At 46.0% G+C, this 26,619-nt stretch overlaps 1 pseudogene; it reads left to right on the top strand.

Annotated features, from left to right (window-relative positions):
* Window positions 1–10,504, top strand: part of LOC138545769 (PRKCA-binding protein-like) — a 28,438-nt pseudogene extending 17,934 nt beyond the window's left edge.
* Window positions 10,505–26,619: the final 16,115 nt, after the last annotated feature.

Consider the following 26,619-nt stretch of genomic DNA (forward strand, 5'->3'; position numbering starts at 1 on the left):
CGTAATGACATATGATTTAGCATCACTAATTTTGCATTTACACCTCCCTTTACACTTTTTATATGCTAAAAGAGAGAGCAAGGTTGGGTTTTGTTAGCATAGACCAGTTACAATTTGACTCAGACTGATTAGGACTGTTTTCTTTTTATTTGATGGTCGATATTGCTCCCATCTTAGCTGTAGGGCCAGACAGGAGTTTTTTCCAACCCCCTGAAACTACCAATAAAGGTGTTGAAATGTATACCCTTGTGTTGTTGTCTTACTCATGGTACCATGTCTGTGTTACACTTCCGACATTAGATTTGTTATTGAAACCAATTTCCGACAAACATAAGATGGCTAAAGACTGTCTTCAGAAATGTAAGGAAAGAAACGAGATCTATGCGGACAGACGTCGAGGGAAGAATCCACCTTGGACAGTGGGGGCAAGGTATGGCTTGCCACAAAATACTTACCCAGCTGGATTCGACCTTCTAAGCTCTCTCCCAGATACTTGGGGCCTTTTCTAATCACTGCTAAGATCAATCCTGTGGCCTTTGGACTTCGGTTTCCAAGTACTGGAAAAGCATCCACCCTGTGTTTCACTCCTCCTTGGTGAAGACCTACCTTTCGGATCCTTTTCACAGGCCTTTGTCTCGCATCCATACACTTCCTCCTGCTTCTGCAGAACCCAAAGAGTATGAGGTTGCACGTCTATGTGATTCACAATACTACCGAGGCGCTATGCAATACTTGGTCCATCGGAAGGGATATTCTCCTCAAGAACTGACCTGGGAACCAGCCTCTCATATCCATGCTCCAGTTCTTAGACGTTTGCATCTTCGGCATCCCTGAAAACCAGGACCAGATCGGAGGAGATGGGGTCATACTGTCACAGTGACGCAGTGGTCACTCTGGCACAGGAGGAGGAAGGAAGCCCCATAGTCCACTACGTTTTCATAGACTTATACCATTCCCGGTCTAGTCTTCCTCCAAGATGGTGCCAGGCTCTCCAGTATTTCGTTACAATGATATGATATTTTATTTGTATCGCACTTGTGCACAAGTGTTTCAGGGCGCGACTAGGCAAGGGAGGGGAACAGAGGAGAACACAACACAACAACAACAACTATCCTACTAGGCCCAGTGACATTGAGAACACGCCATTGCATGGGAAAGGGAAAAGGGAAAAAGTGCATGGAAGGGGCAGAGTGGAAAGTGCGGAGCAGAGGAGAGCAGAGAAATAATAATAATTAAAAATAGAAAATGGAGGCAATAAACAGTGGTAGTGCAGCCAGCAAGTGGCAAGTGCTGTGTTTAAGGCAGCAGACTGGGTAAGTCTGATAAGTGCAGAAAAAGAAGAAAAATGGGGGGGGGGCTGTATGGGTACAGATACAGTTCCCAGTGCAAGGAGTGGGCAGGAGGCAGTGCAGGAGGGTGGCAGGGTGAGCAGGTACCTGGAGCCAGGGGACAGAGGGTGGCCTGGTGCACAGTGCCAAGAGAGAGCAGATCAACAGGGGAGAGGGGGAGCGAAGGCAGAAGCAATGGGGAAGGTCTTGAGGTTCTTCCGGAACTGGAGATGGTTCTCCTCAGGTTTTAGATTGGCAGGGAGGCTGTTTCAGAGGGTGGCCCCAGCCGAAGACAGAGATCTACCCCCAGCTTGTTTCTTTGAAAAACGATTGACCTGGAGGGAGTTAGAGGTAGAGGAGCAAAGAGTTCGAGAGGGGAGGTATTTGCGGAGGGATAGCTGAAGGTATTTTGGACCCAAGACCCAGAAAGCCTTGTGAACAATGCAGAGGGTTTTGTATTTAATCCTTGCATTCACTGGGAGCCAATGGAGAGATTTCAGGGCTGGAGAGATACGATCCTAGGGCTTGAGGCCAAGGACAAGTCTCGCAGTCCTATTCTGGCTAAGTTGCAGAGGCCGGAGAGTAGAGGCAGGTAGATTTAGAAAGAGGCTGTTACAATAGTCCAACCTAGAGCGAACCAGAGCTTGGGAGACAGCGAGCTTCTGAGGGAAGGAGAGGAAAGGCAGAGTATCTCTGAGGAGGTGCAGTAGGAAGTTTGACTTTATAGAGACCTCAGAGATATGGGCGGAGAAGAAAGTGTGGAGTCAAGGTTGATCCCCGAGGTTCTTAGCCTCACAGGTAGGGGTAGGAGGAGGGCCAAGAGAGGCCGGCCAGAGGGTGAGGGAGAAGGATGGAGATGGTGTGCCGATGAGGAGGATCTCAGTCTTGCTTGCATTCAGACAAAGATCATTGGTGGCACACCAATCAGTCAAAGATGAGAGTGGGAGAGGAGGTGGCCGAGGGCAGCCGGAAAATGAGTTGAGTGTCATCAGCGTAGCACTGGAAATTTGAGCAGAAAAAGGCAATGCAATGGGCGAGAGTTGCCAGGTATTGGTTGAAGAGCCAGGGTGAGAGGGTAGACCCCTGGGGAACCCCACAGGTAGAGAGGAGGATAGATGATAGGAAGGACCACAGTTGGACCTGGGATGGTCGATCAGAGAGGAAAGAGGTCAGCAGTCAGAGCCTGATCAGTGATGCCCAGGTTATCACAGAGAAGGTTGAGCAGGGTGGTGTAGTTGACCGTGTTGAAGGCAGAAGAGAGATCAAGAAGGATGAGGACAGAGGGAATGTTAGAGTCCAGGTTGGAGAGCAGATCTTCATGGATATTCAGGAGAGCAGTTTCCGTGCTTCTGGCCACTCTGAAGCCAGACTGGTGGTCATGGAGACAGCCAACAGAATCTGAATGAAGGTTAAGCTGAGAGGTTGCCAGCTTTTCCAGGTGTTTGCCCAGAAAGGGGGTAATGGAAATTGGGCGATAGTTAGCGGGACAGGAAGGATCAGCTGTGGGTTTCTTGAGAAGAGGATGCACAAGGGAGTGCTTCAGAGAGGAGGGGGAAAGATCCTGAGGCAAAGGAGTGGTTGTAAAAAATTGGCAAGGGCTGGAGCGAGGGTGTCAATGTGGTCCTTAATGGTTTTAGAGGAACAGGGATGAACCTGTTTTGATGAGGCTTTCATAGATCGGACTTGTCTAGCGACCTCGCCAGGGGAGAAAATAGGAAAGGGAAAGAAGGACGGTGGGGGGGTGGTTAAATGGGGGTCTGCAAGCACAGACTGAGAGGGAATGGGAGGGGGAGGGGAGGAGAGGGTGGACAGAATGTCCTGGGTTTTTGAGATAAAGTGCGAGGCAAGGGCATTGCAGAGAGCCTGGGAGGCAAGAGGAGGGGTGGAGACTGCCGCAGGGTTGGCAAGCTCCTTGCAGATTTTAAAGAGTTCAGCCAAGTTGTTAGATGCCGCAGAGAGATGGGCTTGAATGTGGGCTCTCTTCTTAGTGCGGACAGAGAGTCGGTATTGCCTTTGGAGGAGGCGACAGGCCAGTTTGTCAGAGGATGAACAAGAAGCCCTCCATTTCCTCTCAGCCGCCCTACACGTACTTTTAAGTGTAGGTAGGTTGGAGTCATACCAGGAATTGCACTTGGCTTTGGACTTCAAGCGGATTCTCATGACAGGGGCAAGAGCATCAAGAGTATGAGAGATAGAAGAGTAGAGAAATGGCAGGGTTGTGTCGGTGTGTGAGTCAGCTAGAGAAAGAGTGGGAGAGAAGGTGGCAGCGAAAGCCTCAGCTGACACACGCTTCATAGGTCGGATGTCCGAGAAAGTAAGTTGCAGTGTTGGGGTGGGGCTGGCTTGGGGGGGGGAAGAGAGTGAGAGATGGGTGGAGAGAAGGCAGTGGTCACTCCAGGAGAGAGGAGTGGTCAGATGGATAGAGAGGGGGAGGCCAGGGGAGATGAAGACATCAAGTGTGTGTCCTGCAGAGTGCGTCGGGCCAGAGGGGAGGATAGAGAGGGAATCGCAGAGGTTGCGAAAGAGCAGAGATGAGGGACAGGGAGAATCGACGTGGATGTTGAGGTCACCAAGGAGGAGGAGTTGAGTGGTTGAGGCCAGGAGGGAGGAGGAGAGGTCAGCCCACTCACAGAGAAAAGAGGTGATTTGCCCAGGGGACCGGTAGAGAGTAGAAACAGTAAGGGAGTGGCTGGGAGAGATTGAGAGCCTGCAGACAAGGCACTCAAAAGAGGAGTAAATCTGAATAGGGATGATAGTGGCGGGAATCCACTCAGGAAAGATCAGGGCTACGCCCCCTCCAGGTCGAGTGGATCTGGGTGCGGAGAGGATCTTGTAGCCCTCAGGGAGTAGAACGTCAAAGCTTGTGACAGAGCTGGCCGTGAACCATGTCTCCGTAAGACCGAGGACATCAAGGTCCAGTTCTTCAAGGAGGTGGCAGATGTCAGAGGAGTGTTTGACAGCAGAGCGAGAGTTGAGAGTGGCAAGATGAAGAAGGTTGCTGGCCTTAAAGACCTTCCGGGGAGGGATACAAATCAGAGGTACACCCTGCGGAGTTGTGGAGGTAGCCTGAAGAGTGGCAGAGGAGGAGGAAAAAGTGGGAAAGGTAGCCAAGGAGTGAGAGGAGGGGACCACTGGAGATGAGAGGAAGTTGATATGGGGAGGGAAGCGCCTATCGAAGAGGAGGAGATTGGCCTGAGGACCCTGGACCATGACAGTGCCATTTAGGTAGACATTAAGGATGACTCTGGAGGAGTCCAAAGAAGCCAGGAGGACATCTCAGCGAGTGCCACCATTAATGGGAGAGGAGGAGACAGGGTAAAGCACAGAGTTCATATGGGTGGGTCCATAGATCCGGCAAAGGGACAACAAAGAGGATGTCAGTGAGGGTCTATTTGGATGAGGCGCTGGTATAGGTATCAGTGATAGGGAGACCAGGGTTGGAGGCCAAGATATCCTTTTTAAATTTCTTTTTTCCAGACTTAGTGAGAAGGGAAGAATAGTTGATAGAGAAGCAGTTGGAATAGATGGGAGAGACAGTGAGCGCCATGAGTGGAAAAGAGTGGAGGCAGAGGGAGGAGTAAGCAAGTAAAGCAGTATTGAACAGTCACTGGGCCAGCAGGTTACAATCAATGGCCAAAGTTAGATGCAAAAATACACCGAAGTTTAACTTTCACTAAATGCAAAAATACACTCAGGTTTGACTTTCAAGTTAAATGGGAGACCAGAAGTTAAGGAATTTAGAGTGGTAATCAGATGGTAGAGGTGAGTATAGATAAAGCTTCAAATGAGTACATAACAGGGAGAGTTGAGAGTACTCTCTGAGAAGGAAGTACTGGTAAATCAAGGAGGGATCTAACCCAAACAGAAAATGGTAAGAGAGTCATGCAATCCAATAGTCCAGGAGTAGCAGCCTCAGTGAGGGTTTGGCTGTTGCAGTAATCTCATGTCGCAGCCTGTAAAGCAGACAGGGAAGCTGGCAGAGACCTTAAATGTGGACCTTAGAAGGGGTGGACCGGCTGAAGCCTTCCGGTCCACCATAGGCCAATATGATACTGCTGGTGACCAATAGGCAGGCAGTAAAGGTAGTTGCTGGAGGCCACAGGGAGCCTTCAGTGATAATAAAATACGGCAGCTATGTTTGAAAAGCCACGAGGCCCCAGGAAAGGCTTTCTTGAGTGGCTCTCACCTACAGAATGAGCATGTGGGCAGCAGACAGGAACATGTGCACAGATGGAAAATGTGCAGGATTAAAAAAGAAATGCTCCAGTGTGCTTTTTGTACAATGCGAGCGGCGGTTCGTCACGTTGCAACCCTCTGGACTTTCCACTTTGGGTAAGACACTAGTATTCCTGTTGTTCGCGCTGACTTTCCTCCTGAATCTTCTTAGCTTATACACCCTCTCTGTTGGTTTCCCTGTTGATTTTTCCTGCCCTGGGCCTTCCTTTATTGCTGCCCTTCTATAGTTCTGTAACTAGCTCCTGATTTGATTTCTTCGTTTGTTCACCGGATATTCCGTAGGATCCCTACCATCATCTCCATTGATCCTGCGCTTCTGGTCAGTGTTGGATTACGGGTTGTTTTCAGCCTTCCAGACTTTTTCCCTGGTTTTGTGATGGAGTACTCAGTGTCCGCCTCAGTGTCCTTTCTCTGAACATTAAAGGGATACACTGTGGCGGCAGGACAGGACCGTCCTTTTCTCTTCACCCATCGGCTACGAGATAAGAAGAAGGGAAACGTCTCCTCTGCATCACAGCAGGATTATCCAGAAGGAACCGTTAACATGCAAACAAGTGAGCATTGTGAGAGCACTCTCTTTGTACTTTGAAGCAGCTGAAGAGAAAGTAGTGCCAGGGAGTCATTCCCCCTGATGTTTGGAGACATTTTGGAAGGCCAAGAGAAGGGAGACATTATTTTGGCAATGTGAGGACCCGGCAACCTTTTTGGCACAAATTTGCACATCCCTTAGAACATTGTTTTTGCACCATTTGAACTTGTTTTATGAGCTGGAAAAGAACTTTTAAACCTAGGTCCAGAAGAAGAAAGGCATTCTTTTGAACCAAAGAATATCACCTTGCACCTTAGTTTGACTTCCTATTGTAAGGGTTAGAAATAGGTTTTGAGACAATGGTGGACTTTGGCCATCCTGACAGACTCCTTAGATTATTCTTTGAGGCAGGGAAATCCCTCTTATTATTAGGGATAGTTAGGTTTTCCCCAGCCTTAATTTCTTTAATAAAATGTATAGCAATAAACATGCCACCATTGTGTCAATCTCTTAGTTTTGCACCCTTAGATCTGAAGTCAAGACTCTAGAATTTACAAAACCAGGCCTCGAAAAATCATTACAAATCTACTGGACCTGCAGGTCTAATAATTGAATTTATCTACTTGACCTAGTAGTAATGTACTCGACCAATGACACTTTTCTTTTTGATTAGAAACATGTTTGGTGTGTTAAGAAACCTATGCAGTGATGTGAATGTGCTTTTATGTTAAGAATTTACACAACCATACAAAATAAAAATCAAACTCAAGTAGTATTATTTAATTGTGAACTTCTGACACAACTTGGTTTTCTTGCATCTTGATGATTATGGCCCAGAACGTGTTCTTAGGAACAGAAATGTCAGCATGTACGGGTTGTCAATGTGTATGGTTGACTGTTTGCAGGGGCTTTGAATTTGCAGAACTACTAATGTACACGAAAACCAGCTTGCATGGTCTGCTAATGTGGACATTTGCATGTCCTTGTGGAGTCCCAATCTGCAGGGTTAGCTCTTAATGGGGACAGTCAATTTGTAGATCTGCCATTTTACAGGTGCAAAGCTAAATAGTTGCCAGTTTGCATGGTCTTCTAATGGGCTGGCACCCTATTTTAGGGACCGCTAATGGACACATCCATCAGTTTATCCGAGCTACTTATGCCCTTGGCAACGTTAATATCATCAGCAATGTGCTTGTGGGGGGTTCTATTGTCAGGGCTCCTAGTTAAGCAAGGGGTAATAACATATGACTGTCGGTCCGCAGCAGCAGCTAACCTCAACACTCCAAGCTTGCAGGGGCTCTCAATGTGCAGCAATGTCTGTAGGGTCAGGTAGTTTGCGGCACTGTGAATTTATCAGGGCATGTCATTTTCAAGGTTACCTGCTTGCAGAGGCTGGTAATGAGCAATGTTGCCAGTCCATATCATTAAGTGCATAGAGATATCTTTGTGCAGAGGAAAACAAAAGTGAAGCCGAGGAGAGATGGGTACAGAGAACAAGGACCATGGATTGACAGAAAGCTGATGAGGGGAGGTAGGTACTGAAGGAGAATGAGTGAACAGAGAGGGAGACAAGAGTGGATGTGGACAAAGGGAAAGTGGATGGAGAGGGAAAGGAAGCATAGAATAAGTAGAGATAGTCCAATCTAACGCTATCCCCTCTGTCATGTCGTGCTAGCTAAGGGTGAAGGGGCATGGGAGAAAAAGTACATAGAGGGGTGAAGTTACGAAGGGGAAGTGAAGAGCGAGCTTGATGGGAGGGTGATGAACTATGGAGTAAAGGCTAGAAAGAAAGAGAGTTAAGAGATAGAGAATGTAGGTGTAGAGGGAAGATGGAGAGCAAAGCATAACTGGAACTGGAGAGGGAGAGCAGGACAGAGCACAGTGGACTAGTCAGTGAGGATGGGAAGCTAGCGTCCAAGCAAGGACATACGGGACAGTTGTATACAGGGAATACAGGAATGGACGGTAGAGCAGGAGTCAGACTGTAAACAAGAAGGGGGCTGGGGGAAGGGATAAAACATGTCTAACTAGAGATGGTCAACCGAGAGAGCCACAGGGGAAAGGCATGACAAACATGTACAAAACTGGGTGTACACATATGGAAGCACCCATCTTTTCAGAACGGCAATATTTCTGACACTTGTGGGTGGGGATGTGCTATCCGCTTTGAAATGCCCTGCAGCCTCATCCAGCCAGTGATGATGTTGGCATGCCATCCACCACTGCATGAAAGGGGACCTAAAAATGCAGATGCCTGCACTGTACCAACCGTGTAAAATAAAGTTGCTTTGCTAACACTTGGGCTATACCTGAATTCTGTGAAAGTGGTAAGTGCACCATGGGTGCGTTATGCTGTTAAGGAGCACAGCTTCCACTTGTGAGGAATGCTAGTGTAGTTTTCTGTCAAAGAAGCTCATAAAAGGTAACGTGTTTCTTAAATACATTTGGGCTTCTAACCCATTTCACCCCCAAACAGTTTTAGTCAGAACTTAAGAAAATACGTTTATCGACTACACAAACATCATTACAAAGCCAATGCCTAGACATTCAGTGGCCCCCTTAATACCTCCCCCCACTCTCTACTCTGCTCCTTCACATGAAAACAGTGGCTCCATGTAATAATGTCCCCGCAAAAATGGCTCCTGACAAAAAATTCACTGTTTTTTGCTGAGACATTATTACATTGAACATGCGGAGGACAACCTCAGAATTTGTTTTTTTTAACAAAGGAAGCAGGGGACATCCCCGCAACCCATCCCCATACATAATGTCAGCATAGAAAATGTCGCCAATGGCTTTTCCTGGCGACATTACGTATGGGGACATTATTACCTGATACCAAAACAGTCACAAGGCAAAAAGGTCATTCTGTTTACCAGAGGATTTTTTTTTAATACCACCCACAAGTCAGTTCGCAAATAAAGATTTGGGGGTGTACCTAATCAGATTTTGTAATTTTCATTGTTTTCAATTGTCTTCTTCATGTCGATCCAGTCTGTCTGCTGCCATCTAGTGGCCATTTTAAAAAGTGAAACCACAATCATGGCACTCTAACATCGGAAATGACGTTACAATGACCACAGTTCTGGGGCCTGGCGAAGATACGTCGCTATATCCTATGAGGGGGTGCAGGACTGTCGTAGCAGGACAGTGACTGATTACAGAGCCAAAGGTCCAGTGCAGCAACACGTTTTCTGCTCTGGACTACGATCTGGAGGAGGATAAGCTTGGGATCCCCTCAGTTCCAGGTACGGTGACGCTGAAGAAGGATGCTCGGAATTTGATAAGGGTCAGCATTGGTGGTGGCGCCCAATACTGCCCCTGTCTCTACATTATGCAGGTCTTTGATAATACTCCAGCTGCTATCAATGGTACTCTGGCAGCAGGTTATGAAATCACTGGCGTCAACTGCAAGTCAGTCAAGGGCAAGACCAAAGTGGAAGTGGCCAAGATGATACAAAACGTCAAGGAGGAAGTCACCATTCACTACAACAATCTCCAAGCAGATCCAAAGCAGGGCAAATCCCTTGACATAGTGCTGAAGAAAGTAAAACAGGTTGGTGGAGAACGTGAGTTTGGGCACTGCGGATGCACTTGGATTGAGTCAGGCTATTCTCTTTAATGATGGTCTGGTGAAACATTTGGAGGAGCTGGAGCGAACTGCAGAACTATACAAAGGATTGATGGAACACGCCACACGTCCTCTTCGGTCTTTCTTTGACCTGTCGCAGACGTACTGAGCTTTCATAGATGTCTTCTCTGTGATCGGGGTGCAGAGCCACAACCAGCAGCCAGTGAAGTCTTTGTTAAGTTTGCTGATGGTCACCGCAACATCGAGAAGTTTGGGATCCGGATGTGCAAGACTATCAAACCGATGCTGAATTACCTGAACACTTACCTAAAGCCATTCATAACATGAAGCTGACAATCTGGAAGTATTTAGATGTCAAGTTTGAGTATCTGTCATACTGTCTGAAGGTGGAAGAGATGGATGGCGAAGAGTACAGCTGTATTGCCATTGGCGAGCAACTCTACAGTGTTGGCACTGGCAATTACGAATACCGGTTGGTTCTGTACTGCCGGAAGGAGGCTCGTACCCGCTTTGCTAAGATGAGGAAAGGTGTGCTGGAGAAGGTGGAGCTGGTCGACCAGAAACATGTCCAGGACATTGTGTTCCAACTTCAGCGATTTGTCTCCACCATGTCCCGGTACTATGTCGACTGCTATGTCGTGCTGAGGGATGCAGATGTGTTCCCCATTGAAGTGGCTCTTGCTCGCACGTCGCTGACCTACGGAACGGAAGGACATTTTCACAGATGGCGCTGAAGATGATAAGGATGATGAACAGCAAGACCACAGGCAAAAGCCACAGAGCGAGGAAAATGGAGAGAAGCTTATAGATGAGGCGTAGCAGTGCTTTCACTGCAGAGACTTTATGGCGTATTGACTGGCAATGATTAGCTGTGTGCAGGTATGGAAGTTGACACTGTATGAAACAGATATAAAGATTGAGCCTTTTATCTTTATAAAAAAAAAAGAATGAAACAACAATCATGCTCAAGGAACACTCGCCAACAAGGTCGAGCAGGTTGTAAATGCTACACGCCCCTCCTAAAAATAGCTCCACTGTGCGAGTGGGCGAGTGAATATAGCGAGCCCTGAAAACTCAACCGAGCCTCGAATCCTTCTATTGCCACTCCAGCATCAATTGGCTTTGATCTCTCTGAAGTAGCCTTGGCCTTGTTATAATAGCTAGATAACAAGAGTTGGTCCCCTCAGGTGGCATCGCTCTTGAATCCCAACCCTGGGGCGGACAAGCAAGGGAGGATCACCTGGGAAAGGGATCCTTGGACACTGTGGGAGGAACACCATCAGGTGAGAAATGGTATTCCCCCCCATTCCAATACATCCCTACCCAGCATCCCCTCAGTCATCATGGGATATTATCGGCCAAAACCCATTCGCCCACAAAAATACATCTGCCCCCTTCACTCTGACAAAAACCCACATGGTTTTTCCATGATCCCTAAGAAAAACGACAACTCCCACAATCCCTTCATCCGCTATAAAAACCCAAAACGGGACTAGGAAGGTTGCCTATAATGATATGCAACGGCCCTGTCCCACTAATAAGATGAAGCAGGGTCAGGTGCTCAGTCCCTATCATGCCGAATCTGCCTTTAGGAAATATGTGCAGTGCCATTACACGTCCCTCCACCCCCATTTTTTAACAATACTAAGAAGAAGAAGAGGAAAAAGGGAGCTATGAAGATTAGCCATATGAGCCAATGGACTAGGGATACCTATGGGCAGTCACTATTTTGTCCCGATAATGAGGCCAGGCAAGGTCAAGTCTCCCTCAACAACCATTCCCACCTGAACCTGTTAAGCTTCCCAGTCAATATAAAAGGCAGAGCACACAGGCACACTTTGAGCGGGCTCGGTAGGCTGAGAGGATTGTGTTGTCCAGAGAAACCAAGGAGAAGCTGCAGAGACCTCGGAAGGAACCCTGAGAAGGAGGACAGGCTGCCAAGTCACTGGGCCTGTGAGTGCAGGAGAGGCTGTAGTGTGGCAAGAGAGCTGCACTTCCAGGCAGCCGGACCAGGGGCAACCGGAGCTATTTCACAGGTCCCAAGTCAAGGCTCATCCCCTAGGTGTAACATAAAAACCGAGGCCTCTGAGGGGCCATTGGAAACCCCACAACTCCCAGGATCTGCAGAATGCCGTTTTGGGGAGCTGGCGAAGTGGGAGCAAAATAGAGACTGGTGCATTGTGGACTTTGAAGTCCAGAGACATTTCTTTTGATTGAACTTTTGTGCAAAGCGTGAGGGTCTGAGCCCGACAAGGGAGACCCATGTGTGAAGTAAAGGAGAGGGTCTGAGCCCGACCAAGGGAGACCTGTGTGAGAAGCTAAAAGGAGAGGTTTGAGTCCGACTGAGGGAGACCCGTGAGAGAAGCTAAAGGAGGGATCCGAGCCCGACTGAGGGAGACCCATGAGAATTGGGGCAGGGTGCAACACGAGAAGGAGCAGAACTTCTGTGGCAAAGGCGAACCCACTAGAGCAGAATGACCGATCGAGGGACCAGAGCAAAGGGTTGGGAAACCCTGAAGTTCACAGCATGAGGTTGTTGCCTCCAAAAACCGAGTGAGAGCCAAATCCCAGACAAGAAGACTGCATTGTGTTTCAAGGACGCCAGCGACTCTCCCGGGTGATCGACATAGTTTGGGAGGTGACGCCAAGCCTGTGGAATTAACTATGACTCAAAGTGAATGAACTCTGAAATGCATAATGTTCAATATTAACCCCAGCAAAAGGTGAAGTGAAAAGGTGAATACTTGAAGAGGAAGATTTCTTTGAACCTTTTGCTTATGGTACAGAACTACCTAGACCAAGAGACACAGAGGCAAATAGCATACGTGTGTGAAGTAGGAGAGAAAGTCGAAGTGGTCCGGCGGAGGTCTATAGCAAAAGCCTTGCACATTCAAAAGTCTTCGACATCAGTGAAAGGTCCGAGCCCGACTGAGGGAGACCGGAAGTGTGATAAGTTAGGGGAAGGGAATACCTAACGAATGTGAATTAAGCTTAGGGAAGGGAACCCCTGCAAGTGCTGTGATTGCGAGGTCAGAGCCCGGCTGAGGGAGATCTGCGTTGAATTAGGTACTTGTTGACTGAGAGGTCTGAGCCCGGGTGAGGGAGACCTACATGAACTTTTTGTTGAACTATGATTTATTGAGAGGTCCAAGCCAGGCAGAGGGAGACCTATGTGAACTTTCTGCTTTAAGAGGTCTGAGCCTGACAAAGGGAGATCTATGTGAACTTTCTGCTTTAAGAGGTCCGAGCCCGACAGAGGGAGATCTATGTGAACTTTCTGCTTTAAGAGGTCCGAGCCCAACAGGGGGAGGCCTATGTGAACTTTTTATTGAACTGTGAAAGAACTTTGGTAAACTGGAAAACCAGTGACTTTAACGTGGAAGGCCAAGTGGGCCTCGACCCACGTTTTGAACTGCTTCTTGATAACCTGAGCCAGAGTGTGTCATCCTGTCTATGGGGAGCCGCCGTATTCCGTGCTGTCCAACGTAGGAAGGAGAGCTAACTCAGCCATCTTGATTCTTTATGTTATAACACTGACTTTCCTTTGCATATATATTCCCCTTTACACACTTTTTGTATCATAGATAGGGCAGGCCTTAGGTTTTGTTAGTATAGGCCATTATGATTTGACAGAGACTGACTAGGACTGTGTTTTCTTTATTATTTGATGGTAGAGAATACGCCCATCATAGCTATAGAGCAAAGTAGTTGTTTTTCCAAACCCCACAAATCTAATAAAGGTTTTGAAATTGTATCTCCTGTGTCAGTATCATACTTGTGATGTGATATGTCTTCCTTGCAGTCCCCACAGTACGTATAACAGGCTTGTATCCAAATCAGGGCTGGCTTGGAAATATGGCCTAGATGGAATGGCAGAAGTGATAGACCCGGACTACAGAGGGGATATCAAAGTCCTGATTCAAAATAATAGTAAGCATGACTATGATGTGAGAGTTGGGGAGAAGACTGCTCAGGATATTATCGAAAATGCTGTATTCCCTGAATTGAAGTGGCAGTAACAGAGACCACTGAGAGGGGAACAAAATGCTTTGGGGATGCAGATAAAGAACCCAAACCCCCACATAGTAGGGGAGAAGAAACTTCAGAAATAATCCCAGACCTAGAGTTTGCTCAACGCAACAACCCCATCCTTGCAGAGGCTTTCTTTAAGGTTATACCTGAACAGAAGGGTAAGGGTAAGGGTAAGGACTGTTATATAGAGGAGACACTAATAGCGAGGGTCAGCCTAGACCCCAAATAGTATCCCTAGGATTCATAGTAGAGTAGTCTTAGAAATTGCTCATGCTCGGCTCACCTCCGGACACCTGGGTACAGTCAACACCCAAGGACAAGTGGTAAGTCGAGTCTACTGGCCCGGGGTATATGGGGATGTAAGAAAACGTTATATCCATGGGTGCCTTATGTCAAAAGACTGCTCCTCATACTCCTCCACCGCCCTCCCCCCACTACAACACTTACCAGTTATAGATGTTCAATTTTCCCGTATCATTGTAGGATCCCTAGAAACATTGAAATTGGGAAACAAATACATCTTGGTCATAGTAGATTATGCCACCCACTATCCTGATGCCTCCCCTATGCGTAACAACACCCTGCAGCAACGTCTTAAGCATCTCATCTCTTTTCTATCCTGGATAGGGTTATTGAAGGAAATTCTACCTGACCAGAGAACCACCTTTATGAGCAATATCATGGGCGAGGTGAAACAAATATTACAAATAAAGACACTAAGAACCTCTGTATATCACACCCAAATGGATTGCCTAGTTGAACGCTTCAATAAAACACTTAAAAGCGTATTTAAAAAGCTGGTGGAAGCCGACTGCAAAAACTGGGATGCCATGATTCCATGGCCTTTATTTGCCACCCGATCTTCCCTAAGGTTTTCGCCTTTCAAACTTTTATATGGAAGAGATCTCAGAGATGTCTTAGACATGTTGAGCGAAATCTGGGAGGAGGTGGAGGAAGCCATCCTACCACTGTCACAAACCACACAGCGGATTAAGGAACACATGAACCTAGTGAGAGGCATAGTTCATGAACATCTGAGTAAAGCCCAAGAACATCAGAAAAACCTATACGACAAGAAGGCAGTTACCCAATCCTTCTTCAATGGCCAAAAGGTACTTGTGCTACTTGCACACAAGATGCTATCTCGGTGGTATGGACCATATGAAATCTTGGAAAGAAATGGTCCCTGCAATTATTGAGTTTCCCAACCCGATAGAAGATAAAAAACCCAAGTATACCATATAAATTTGCTCAAAGAATGCAAGGAGGATCTGATTGAATCATCCTCAGTGGTAATGAAAAGTCTCCTGTCGGAAGAGATAAATGGGTTAAATCTGGTTCCATCCGACCTCCCGACACTTCAAAAACAAGACATCAAGCCCTCTTAAATCCATTTCTGGAAGGCTTTAACGAGCAACCCGGGAGAGTTAAAGGCGGATATCATCATATCCGCACTCCCCAGGTAAAATAATCAACTTAAGACCTTACAGAATACCAAAAGCCTGGAAAGATATCATTGTGCAAGAGATAAAGAACATTTTTATAAAATAACATCATAGCACCTTCCTACAGTCCATGGTCCTCATCCATAGTACTAGGAGCAAAGCTAGATCAGTTGTGGAGGTTCTGTATCGACTTTTGGAAACTCAGTGAGGTCTCACGATTTGACAACTACCCAATGGCCAGAACGGACAATCTCATTGGCCGATTAGTTTCCGCTGTATATCTCTCCACGATTGATCTGACAAAAGGCAACTGGCAAGTACCGGTAAATCCTGAGAACAGAGCGAAAACATCCTTCTCCACCCCAAATGGATTTTTACATTTGAAAGTTCTTCCATTGGGCTACACAGCGCCCCAGATACCTTTCAAAGGTTAATGGATCAAATATTAAGACCGTATTCAAGCTTTTGTAGCACCTATCTAGATGACATAGTCATATATAGTCAGACCTAGCAGGAACATATCTCACATCTATATACCATCACAAAAGCCTTGAAACAAGCAGGCCTCACGGCTAATACCATGAGATATCTAGGGGCAGATAAGGTTAAGGCAGTACAAGAAACCCCAGTGCCCAAAACAAAAAGATATTTAAGAGCTTTCCTATGCCTAGTGGGTTACTACGAGGGGTTTATCCCCACTTAGGCCACCATCACAGCCTGTTTAACTGACAAATTAAATAATGCTGCACCCGAGAAAATCCAATGGGAAAAAGAGACTAAAATAATCCTATGTAGCAAGCCCATCCTAAAGGCCCCTAACTTCAGAAAATAGGTTTTTCTAACGACGGGCACCTCTAAGGTAGGATTGGGGGCAGTTCTATCCTAGGAATATGAAGGAGTTGAACATAACATACTCTAAATTAGCCATAAGCTCTTTCCCAGGCAAAGAAATGATGCAACACATGAACTAGAAGCTTTGGTTTTAAAGTGGGCGATAGGACATCTCAAATATTACCTGACAGGACAAAAACTTTGATTGTTAACCTATTACTCCCCTCTCACCTGGCTTAGCCTCCGAAAGGACACAAATCCCAGAATAATGCTGGTTCTTTGATTTTCAACCTTTCTGTTTCTCCGTAGAACACATAAAGGGAAAAGAACAGGGAAACGTTGATTTCTTATCCCGTTTTCCTGTGGAAGAAGTGCGACCCAGCATCATTCGGGGAAGGGTATGCGACGAGTCCTTAGATCTCCTCCCTTCTCCAGGGGGCCAGGGCAGTGCAGCCACAGTCCAATAGTCCTCCTCGGGGTAGTGCACTGTGGGAGGATCACATGGGAGGGGAAATCCCTTATGGAATGAGGGACAGAGTTACAGGGAGAGAGGGGTATGTAAACACCCCATTATCCATTCCCTTACCCTCTTACCCTATTAAAGGCAACCCAGTTCCTCCCTCCTCTATGTATTATTGTAAGGTAGAAGAAACCAAATCCTTATCTTACATTGAAACAAGGGAGAATATGAAGTACAACAGAGTATAAAAACAAAAGAAGGACTGGGAATGACGCTGAGCCCTCCCTGGAGGAGCCGCAAGAGCAAGCGGAGACCCGAGAGAAGGAGGAACGCTGACCGAGATGCCGAGGTGGGAGCAAGCAGAAGAGAAGCAGGTCCGGAGCAGAAGGACCGCTTCACAAACCTCGGAAGAGAAACGCCTGTCATTGCAGCAGACTGGAGAATGCCAGAGGGAAACGTGTTCCCCCACAAGAAGATTTCGATTGCAGAGCCGTCGCAGACCGCAGAACAACCACGAAGTTTGGAGAAGCCACACAGCAAACTGAAGGCGCCCGGGAAGAACCGAAAACCATTGTGGATTGGACAGAAAAAGGTACGCTGGTTGTCGGGGAGGTGCAGGGGCCCGAGGGAAGTTGTCAGAGAACATGGAAGGGTTAACAAAACTCAGAAGACCCCGACAGATGTGACATTACTTTAACATATCCAAATCCGCCCTTTGATACCTGGCAGGGGAGTATACCAAATATAGCATAAAACAGAATTTAAGTCAGAAAGGCGAGTCTGGGACTGGCACCCATATGAGGATTAAATAATTGGAAATCTTCATAGTCACAGCACTTGGCAGGTTAGTGAACCAGGTTGGCTGTGGGAGAATCTGGAACCAGGGGAAGAGAAGCATTCTCCTGGGGTTAGCGAACACTATACCAAGCCAAGAGAAGGGAGGCATTCACTTGGCACTTTGAAGAAGCTGAAGAGAAACCATCGAAAGGGAGTAATTCCCCCATTGTGTTTGGGAACATTTTGGAAAGCCAGGAGAAAAAAAGAGACATTCTCTTAGCAATGTGAGGACCCGGCAAACTTTTTGGCACAACGTTGCACATCCTTTGGAGGTTTGTTTGTGCACCATTTGGTTTACGAGCTGGAAAATAACTTTTAAAACCACATCCAGAAGAAGAAAGAAATTCCTTTGAACCAAAGATGATCATCTTGCACCTTAGTTTTGACTTCCTAGTGTAAGGGTTGGAAATAGGATATGACACGATGGTGGACTTTTTCCGTAGACATGCTGACAGATTCCTTAGATATTCTTCAAGGCAGGAAAACCCCTCTTATTATTAGTGATAGTTAGATTTTCCCCAACCCTAGTTTCGTTAATAAAAATGTACAGCTATAAACATACCACCAGTGTGTTGATCTCTTACTTCTGCACCCTTGCACAACCCTGTATTATTTGAACTCTCACCTCATCAGTCTCATCCATCAGTTTGCAAGTGGACACCAGTTGCATCAATCTGGCATGAAAAGAGTCTATTGGCTCAAGTACAGCTTGCATAGCCTGGCATAGTTTAAAATGCTCAAAATCTGCATTTGCCCGGCGGCTGAAATACTCTGCTGGTGTCCTCTTGGCACCATCATACGATTCATCAGCAATGATAAGTGTCTTAAATAACCTGTGCACTCCCGGGCCAGCAAAGAAGGGCAGATTTTGTTCTGCCTGTTTGCATCAAAGTCCTCATTAGTATCAAAATACAATTTGAGTCTTTCTGTCAATGTATCCCATTTTGGGTCAAATGCTGATGGTGTACTCGGAACATCAAATTCTTCAATGGGGATTGAAGTACTCTTCTACTTCCTTGCAGCACGTGCCATCGGAGGGACCCTCTGTGGGACTACCTCCTCATCAGATCAGCCATCCTGGTCGCCAGTTGTGGAGTCCACATGAGGAGCCTACATCCTCATCGGGGAAGACAGTACACCCAGCACTCCAGAACTTAGCACAAACTTCACAAGCATTCAGACATTGGCTCTGCCACTAATAGCGGACCGCACACGTGCAGTTTCTTAGTCGGAACCGACCACGCAGGTGCGCTCGTTCGCCCCGTATTTATTAGTGTGGTGATGCATCTCCATGCCACCACGTGATTGCAAGTGTGTGTGCAGTGCTACCCGCTGCCACGCTGAACAACTAAAGCACCATGGCAAGCTCTTACAGATGACACTTGAAGAAGCGACTGACGTCAGGCACAGTGTGAGTATGCCTCATCACAAGACATGGCCCGCACAAAAACTAGAGGTCACGAGAACGGGGCACCACTGAGAGATACTGAGAAAGAGAGACAGTGGTGGGAGTACAGATGCTGGGAAGACGCAGAGACACCAGGAACTTCCCTAACTGAGAGCGGTGCATGAGAAAGCATAAGAAGAGAGGGTCAGAGGCCGACGAGTAGACGCATGAGCGCGGAAAGGCTGGCAGACTTCAGACGCCGGAGGGGAAAAAAAAAAACAAGACTGAGAGGAGGTAGCCCAGGCCAAACCCAGGAGGTTGACAGCACCTAAGAGACATATTAGAGGCAGAACCATGGTGAGCAATCCCACAGGATCAGTAAACTGACAAAGCGACAAATCGTGGAATTTGAAATCAGATGTTCCATCTGAAAAAAATAATCTGTCCAGCACTAAATCCTGGAACTTGGCGGTGATGTTCTCAGTGAGACTTGGGAAAGAGATTAATCTGAGAGACGCTGGCAGCTGGGAAACCACTGCTACAACGTTTTGACTGCTGAATGTGAGTGCTCTGCATTGGAGGGAGTTTTGCATTTGTGGTGACACTGTTGAGGCAAAGGACAAAGAAGTATCTACCAAACGGTATCTAAAGGTTTTTTAAATCGTAAGCAGTGGTCTCTCACAGATCTGGGGAATTGGGGGGTCACTGAGACATTTGTAAGCAGTGGTCTCCCAGATTTGGGGGTCACTCAGACAGTTGCAAGGAAGGCATGGTATCAACAGTAAGACAGTCACAAGTGACCACAGTTCAAGGGTGTTTATTGAACTTAAACAAAGGTGTGATAAACACCTAACTAATCCTAAATCTACAGATGGGAGCAAACTATGACCATAAAATAATAATAATGCGGTCCTAGTGGAGTCTCGTAAAAATAAAAAGGGCCTATACTAAAAAAAACTATTGCCAATCCTTACCGCTAAATACAAATAGTGTGGGGTAGTGTTCATGAAAATTAAAGAAGTGTTCACAAAATGATATGTCAGGATGTCCAGGCCGTTGGCCTCCCTTCCCCATGTTTTTAGCACGGGAGAAGGCAGTTCACTCGAGCAAAGCACACACTCTGGCTTCTTCAGCACTAGGATACAGTCCCATTACCAGTATCAGGGCCTTCGGTGCCCATGTCTCTTTATTTATCAAAGTTTCTTGATTCAGAAGGCCTGATGTATCAAAATAAAACACAAAGTTTCTGTCCTCTTATAAGTACTCAATTCAGGTGGTTTAACCAGGATCCCACTCAGCCGGGCTCATATCCCTTTTATATTATGATTGTTACTGCGGATCCCCCTCTTCTGAGCTCAGATCCCCCTTTTTACAATGTTCAGAGAATATTCTTTCTCGTGTGAGTCATGGTTCACCACGGACCCCCCTGAGCCGGGCTCAGATACTTCCTCCTACACAATTAGTCCCCCTCAGCTGGGCTCGAACCAATTTCAGTTCGCATTAAACTATCAAAGGCTTTCGAATGTGCACAGGGTTTAGCTTGACCCGTTGCAGGACTCCTTACATCTCAAAATGTCCAGTTTCCAACCAGTTGAATACCTAACATAGACCATTGAATGAGCACCCATGTGGAGCCGGACCACTCCGTCTACAATATCCTTCTTGGCTTCCAAAGTTCAGTCAATCCTCCGGTTTTCAATTATATTTGCATCGCTTATCACATGCATTTCATACACTGTTCTCTTTAGATTTCTTCATACATTGTTGCTGCTTGCAGCCTTGCTTCTAAGACAGGCTGGTATGGTATCAGTATCTCTGAGTCACTGGCTGTGCTGTCTTTACTGGCACTGCTCTGTTGTAGGAGCCAAGGGCAGTACCACAGCAGCAAACACTACTCCCTGCCTCGCTTATTGGCGCAAGAGAGCCCAGGGTACCTCCGACACACAATGCAGGTTCCTTCAGCTTTAGTCCAAGGTTTTAGGTTTCTTATTTTCCAAGGCTTGCGTAAGTAACGGTTTGAAAAGGTCAAAGGCACTTCCCTCCTTGCAACCCTTTCTGGTCTCTCCGTCTTTCTCCTTGTATTAAACTGCCATCTTGTAACTGCTGCTTCCTTGTGTGCTTTGCCTTGCTCAGGGTGTACTTTCATGCTACGCCTTTTATCCATGTGGGGAAGTGTGATGGAAATCAGGTGTGTCTAATGATCAGTAATTGACTGACCTTGCCTGACCATTGTATTGGGACATGTCAGGTATACGACTTTGGTTTTAGTCTGTTTTTGCTCACAGTGAGCTGTCCGTGAGAAAGTGTTTGTGTCGAGAAAGGGGGCGGGGGTTGAGTTAATAAGTATCCTACCTGGTAGGATGGGGAAAAGGTGTTACATGGAGGGGGATACCGCGTCTCACCCTCCGGTGTCCCACTCCCACTCCCCAGAGACCCCTCATCCATATGATCCTCCCAGTCTGGTCCACCCCGAGGAACTGGATCCAAAAGCAATGGCCGTGTCCTGGCCACCTGGATGACAGATCCCCGGGGACTAGCGGGTGAGACACCTTCAGGTTCCTCACACAGTACAGTGCTCCTACCCAAAGCCCCCCAAAGCAGGATCTACGATTTGAATCCTATCATGACAAAGAAAAGGCTTCATATAAATAAAATATCATATCATTTTGTATCCAGACATAGTTTGGATGGATGGATGGACGGACGGACCGACCGACCGACCGGTCAGATAGGTAGATAGACTGACTGGACAGATTAGGTACATAGACAGACTGGACGGATAGGTAGACAGCTAGACAAACAGTTTGATAGATAGAGACACATATATGAAGAAAGCTTGTATAGGTGTGATATAGGCATATACCGGAAAACAGCGACTGGTAAGTGGAAAAAGAACGATTAAGAGATGGATGCAGACAGCTTTTCATCAATAGTGTTACGAAAAGACTGGCACATTTCTTAAAATACAGATTGCAAGTGGGTGGAGAGATCATAAAGAAAGGATTAGCTAGAAATAGATGAGTGAAGGAAGGGAAACTGCAGGTAGAGTGGTATATCTTCCAGCTTTAGGAGGCACTGCAATAAATCAGTTATTACAGGTGTTGGCAGGTGGGAACCTAGCCTCACTTGCTGAAGGAAATGTGAGGCAGAGATTGGATTAACCCAGTTTGACTGCAAGTAGAAGATTAAAACAGATTAGTACCCAGTGAGGGTAAATGAGCTTGTTAAAAGCTAGCGAATTGGCCCACGCACGGGCCTTACCTACCCAACAAGGCTCTAACACTGCAGCGTCCCGGAGTTCTTTCCCGCAAGTGGCCTCTATAGAAAGGGAAAAGACACTATGTGAAGTCCCTTCTCCCCGTTCCCTGGTGCCCATTTCTTTTTTGCCTTTTTTTGTCAAGCCGCGAAACGGTTGCAGCGCTGTTTCTTAGCTCAAGAAAAATTGCTCTTATTACCCCGGTACGACGTGCAGGGGTACTTATGGCAATACAACCCTTGGAGGGGGTAATGCCCCTGGGGCTTTGTTATAACCCTAGCTTCGCTCAGGCTTCCAACTATGGCCCCAGGGGCATTATCCTACCAGTAATGCACCTCTTTCTTGGGTTATATTGCCTAATTAAACAGCCCTATTCAGGAATGGGCCTATCCCATTTGTTCTGGCACCTCAGAAAACACTGCTCCGGGTTTATACAGCTCTCATCAACAAGAATACTGCTCACCCCTGAAGCCCCTCTGGTCAGCACATACAAAAATCAATGTCATGGTTGAACTCAGTTACTACTCCTCCACCACTCCAAGCGCATAAAAAAGAAGAATCATCTTCAAAGTCATCCGACACTGCATCAAACACTTTAACAGAACAGACAATCCCACACAAAGCTGACAAGTGCAACACCATCATTGAGTTCTTCACAGTTATAATAAACAAAGATTACACATCACACTGATAGTTCCAACCTCATCTCGGACAACCACCCATTTGACTATGCAGCACCCAATGATGGACCAAGGTCAGACCCATCTCCTTGGAACACTATCACAGCCCTCAAATAGACTATCTGTGAAGTCGACATCCTCACCACCTCCATAGTAAAAGCCATCGTAGGTGAAGGAGTCACTCCACTCTCACATGTCCTGAATGTTTACCTCTCACAGGGCATCTACCACAACACCTTGATGACATTGCAGGCATTTGTTCTCCTGAAGAAGCCCACACTAGATGCAGAAGATCCTGCCAACTATCATCAATTACTTACCTATAATTGTACTCAAAGTCATCAAAGAAATTGTTGTTCTCCACCTACATGAAAACATCTTTGTGCAGAACCTCTTTCAAGGATAAAAAATCTGGCTTCTGACCCAGATGGAACACAAGGAGTGACACAATTTGAGTAAATGACAATGACTATCATTTGATTGACAAAGGTGATGCTTGTCTTCTGGTCCTACTAACCCTCTCTGGTGCCTTAGATACAGTCGATGACAAAGCACTCCTTAGCATCCTTGGTTCTCAAATGGGTTTTATTGAAGCAGTTGTACAATGGTTCCTGTCCAACCTGGCTAGCAGACACCCGATCCTAGCCTGCAGAGTTCCACAGGGATCTATGGTATCTCCAGTCATCTTCAGTCTTTATTTAGAGCTATTTGATTAACTCTTCCAGTGAGTGGTTTCCAATGACCAGCAGATCTTTAGCTTGGAATACAATTGTTTTGTATTTATGTCCTTAAGTCCTTGATAAATTCATTGAGTTCCATATTTGGTAGAACTGTGCAGGAAAACCCTTAATTCAAGATTTATAGTCCCTCTAATGTCTTAGTCTCGTGTAACTGAGTCCAGAGAGGTACGATATCCAAAAAGTGGATACACCAATAAGATGATGACGAGCAGCTCTATCTGAAGGTCATTTGATAGATTGTGTAGAGGACTTTTACTGCATGAAATCTGCCCCTCACTCGTAACGTCAAGTTCCTACCTGAAGCGGACCTGCATGGAGCAAATTAATTCTCCTTGGGAGCTCATTCAAGGGTATCCAGATACAAGTCTGACTGACAGAACTACATTTTGACAGTTTCATCTTCTTTGATCGCACTGAATGCCAGGCCACTTGAATTCACTTGTGGCGTTGACCTTTACTTAAAGGATCACATCTCAAAGAAAGCACAACCCTCCCAGAATGAGCTTGCTCTTCTATGGAAGACCCAATCATTCGTCACAGCCTCAAGACTTCAGAATTGTAGTCCATAATGTCATCCTCTCCTGCATGGAGGTTGACAACATCCCCTTCCTAGGTGCCTCAGCCTTCAGTTTAACCCTGCTGAAAGCCATCTAGCACGCAGCAGCCCGTCTCATTAAAGGTGCAAGAACACGTTCACGTTCACACATTTCACCCACTCAAACAAATGTACAGGTTACCCCTTGTAAGGTAGAACCGCAAACCAAACGGAAAAAACAATTCAAGGAAGCAGTAATTAAGTGCACGATTTGCAAGAAAACCAGGTTTAATACATGCATATTACAGCCGGGAGGATCAGCCCGCTCAGTAGAACTGAAAACTGAATTTGTTCTTGATCCGCCCACATTGAGTTAGAGTATTTAAAGACAAAAAACACAAAATTAGAGTACATTACACATATCAAGTACATGTTAATCCCACGTTCCCTTCTGGCTCCCACCTACAGAGAAATCTAAACACAATATACGTTAGTAAACCCACCCCCATTGGTTAGCACACTATCCATGACATCCTAAGCGCAGCCCCCTCCGAATGAGCTTATTGTGCAGTCAGCAGAGAACACTTCATCCAGAATTGGCTAAAATGATACATGTAGCATTTGCTAAAATGTCATAAACTCATTGTTCAAAACAAGTACATGTAACTTCTGACGTGCAGTCCCACCAAAACAACCCAATCATGTAGTGGGTGTGAACAGTGAAGTCAGCATATTAAACACAACAATATCCTCTCTGATGAGCTTAACCAATCTGGAAATCCCAGGAAGTTCTCTGGCTTTGTGGTAGTTAACTTCTGCAACACTTTTTGCAACTCCCGTTGTGAAAAATGTTGCTATCTCTAGCACACATTCTTCAGCACACATTCTTCAGGCTATCTCTTGGGACCCATGTGGCTTCATAAAAAACCTAACAGACTCCACACCTTGGAAATTCATTTCTCATATTTATTCATGCTACAAAGTCATTCTAATGCAGACCCAGTTGGGCCAACACTACTTAGGGGAGCAGTATGACCACAATCTAGTTCTGATGCTTTGGCAATGCCTACACCCAAGACTTTGTTCACACCAAAATATGTACTTCACAACTATTATATGTTATCTATCGTTAAGAACACAAACCGTTATTCTACATTTCACTAAAGCTCCTGAGAACAGCTAGTCCATGCAACAATAACTAATATGTGTGCTACACCTCCCCCCTTCCTCCACGGACCTTGGCATTCTGAACACTTGCTGCGGGAAGCAGGAGTAAAGTTTAATTAAAGGGAAAGAGAGGCTCAGAACTGCGGCCTAGTGCCCTAAATAACAGAAATCTACACACTCTGATGGACCTAGTTCAAAATGGCAGGACCAGGGATAATGTGCTGATGGAAACCAATAACAATATCTTTGCTGTCCATCATTCCAACAACAACCCAATGTGCATCTGCTGGCACTTCAGGAAGGAACTGAAGATGCTACTTTTCAAAAAACATTTCGCCAGCCGCAGATCACTGGGTTTGGGGTAGAATCTCACTTATGCACCAATCCATATTCGCTTCTGACCCTCCCCTCAAGTCCAGTATTACACTGCTTCCTAAGTAAGATCACACTATAAAAATCTATTGCATGCATAAATGATATATAATGTTGCGGGAGGTCCAGCACAACATACACACATTAGCAGATGGCTTCCATTTTGAGCACTGTCGGACACTTACAGAGTACTCACTATACAATGTGTGTTACTCAGCAAACAATGTAAACATACCAGTATGCATTGTGCACATTTTAATCATACAAGTTATAGATTTTAGGGGATTGTTTGCCTAAACAGCCCCATATGTTTCAAGAAGATGGATGTTTCCCTTTTCATTTAAACACCTGTTTTATTTGGAAAGCCAGGATCCGTTATGGCCACTATCCAGATCTGCAGACATGAGAAGTGTGCAATTCAGGACAGTAATGCAAATCTGGAAAACACAGCTGTCAGCCTGTTTTGGGGCCCACAATTGATCGCCTTTACAACATAAAGCCAATTTTCTGAACTACTATTAAGGCACAGCTCGTTCTTGTTGCCTCGGAAGAGGGGCTTGCCTGCTTACCCTTGGCTGTACCGTAACACTTCTGAACAGGATGGCCAAGTTACAGCACTACAGATAAGGGGTGTACCAGCCATTTTTACTGCCTACAAATATTCAAATACACCCCAAAACTAAAAATAGGGAGCAAAAATACCCCTAACAAAAATTGGGAAACGGACACATAGAACCATGTGCCCTTGCTTTCACCCACACAGCTCCATGGATACATTTGGACCAGCAGTGCACGTCGTACCACAGGTTGAAAGTACTATTGTAACTGCCTGATTATTTCTTCTAAACATGTATCTTTTAATGTGCATGAATATCAAGGTGCAAAGAAACCATTTCTGTTTTTCAGTTACAACATATATTTCCACTCTTAGAAAATACTCTCATTGGGAATTGGACTTACATGTTTACTCCCTAAAAAATCACTTTACTCCCAAAAAAAAAAGAAAAAGAGAGTAAAATACTCCCATTTCCAAATCTTATCTCGAGCACTGGTTACATACAGCCGTCACATCTAGGGGGTCTCCTAGCTTCCCTTTACAGCACACCACTCTGGCTAGGGCATCCTGACTAGGTCAATTAACCTTTATTAGCTGTGAAGAACAGCCTGGTTTGAGAATTGCTGTTCTCCTGCC

This window comes from Ambystoma mexicanum, chromosome 1p (genome assembly GCF_040938575.1).
Source record: "Ambystoma mexicanum isolate Mex_15411 chromosome 1p, UKY_AmexF1_1, whole genome shotgun sequence".
NCBI classification, from domain to species: Eukaryota; Metazoa; Chordata; class Amphibia; order Caudata; family Ambystomatidae; genus Ambystoma; species Ambystoma mexicanum.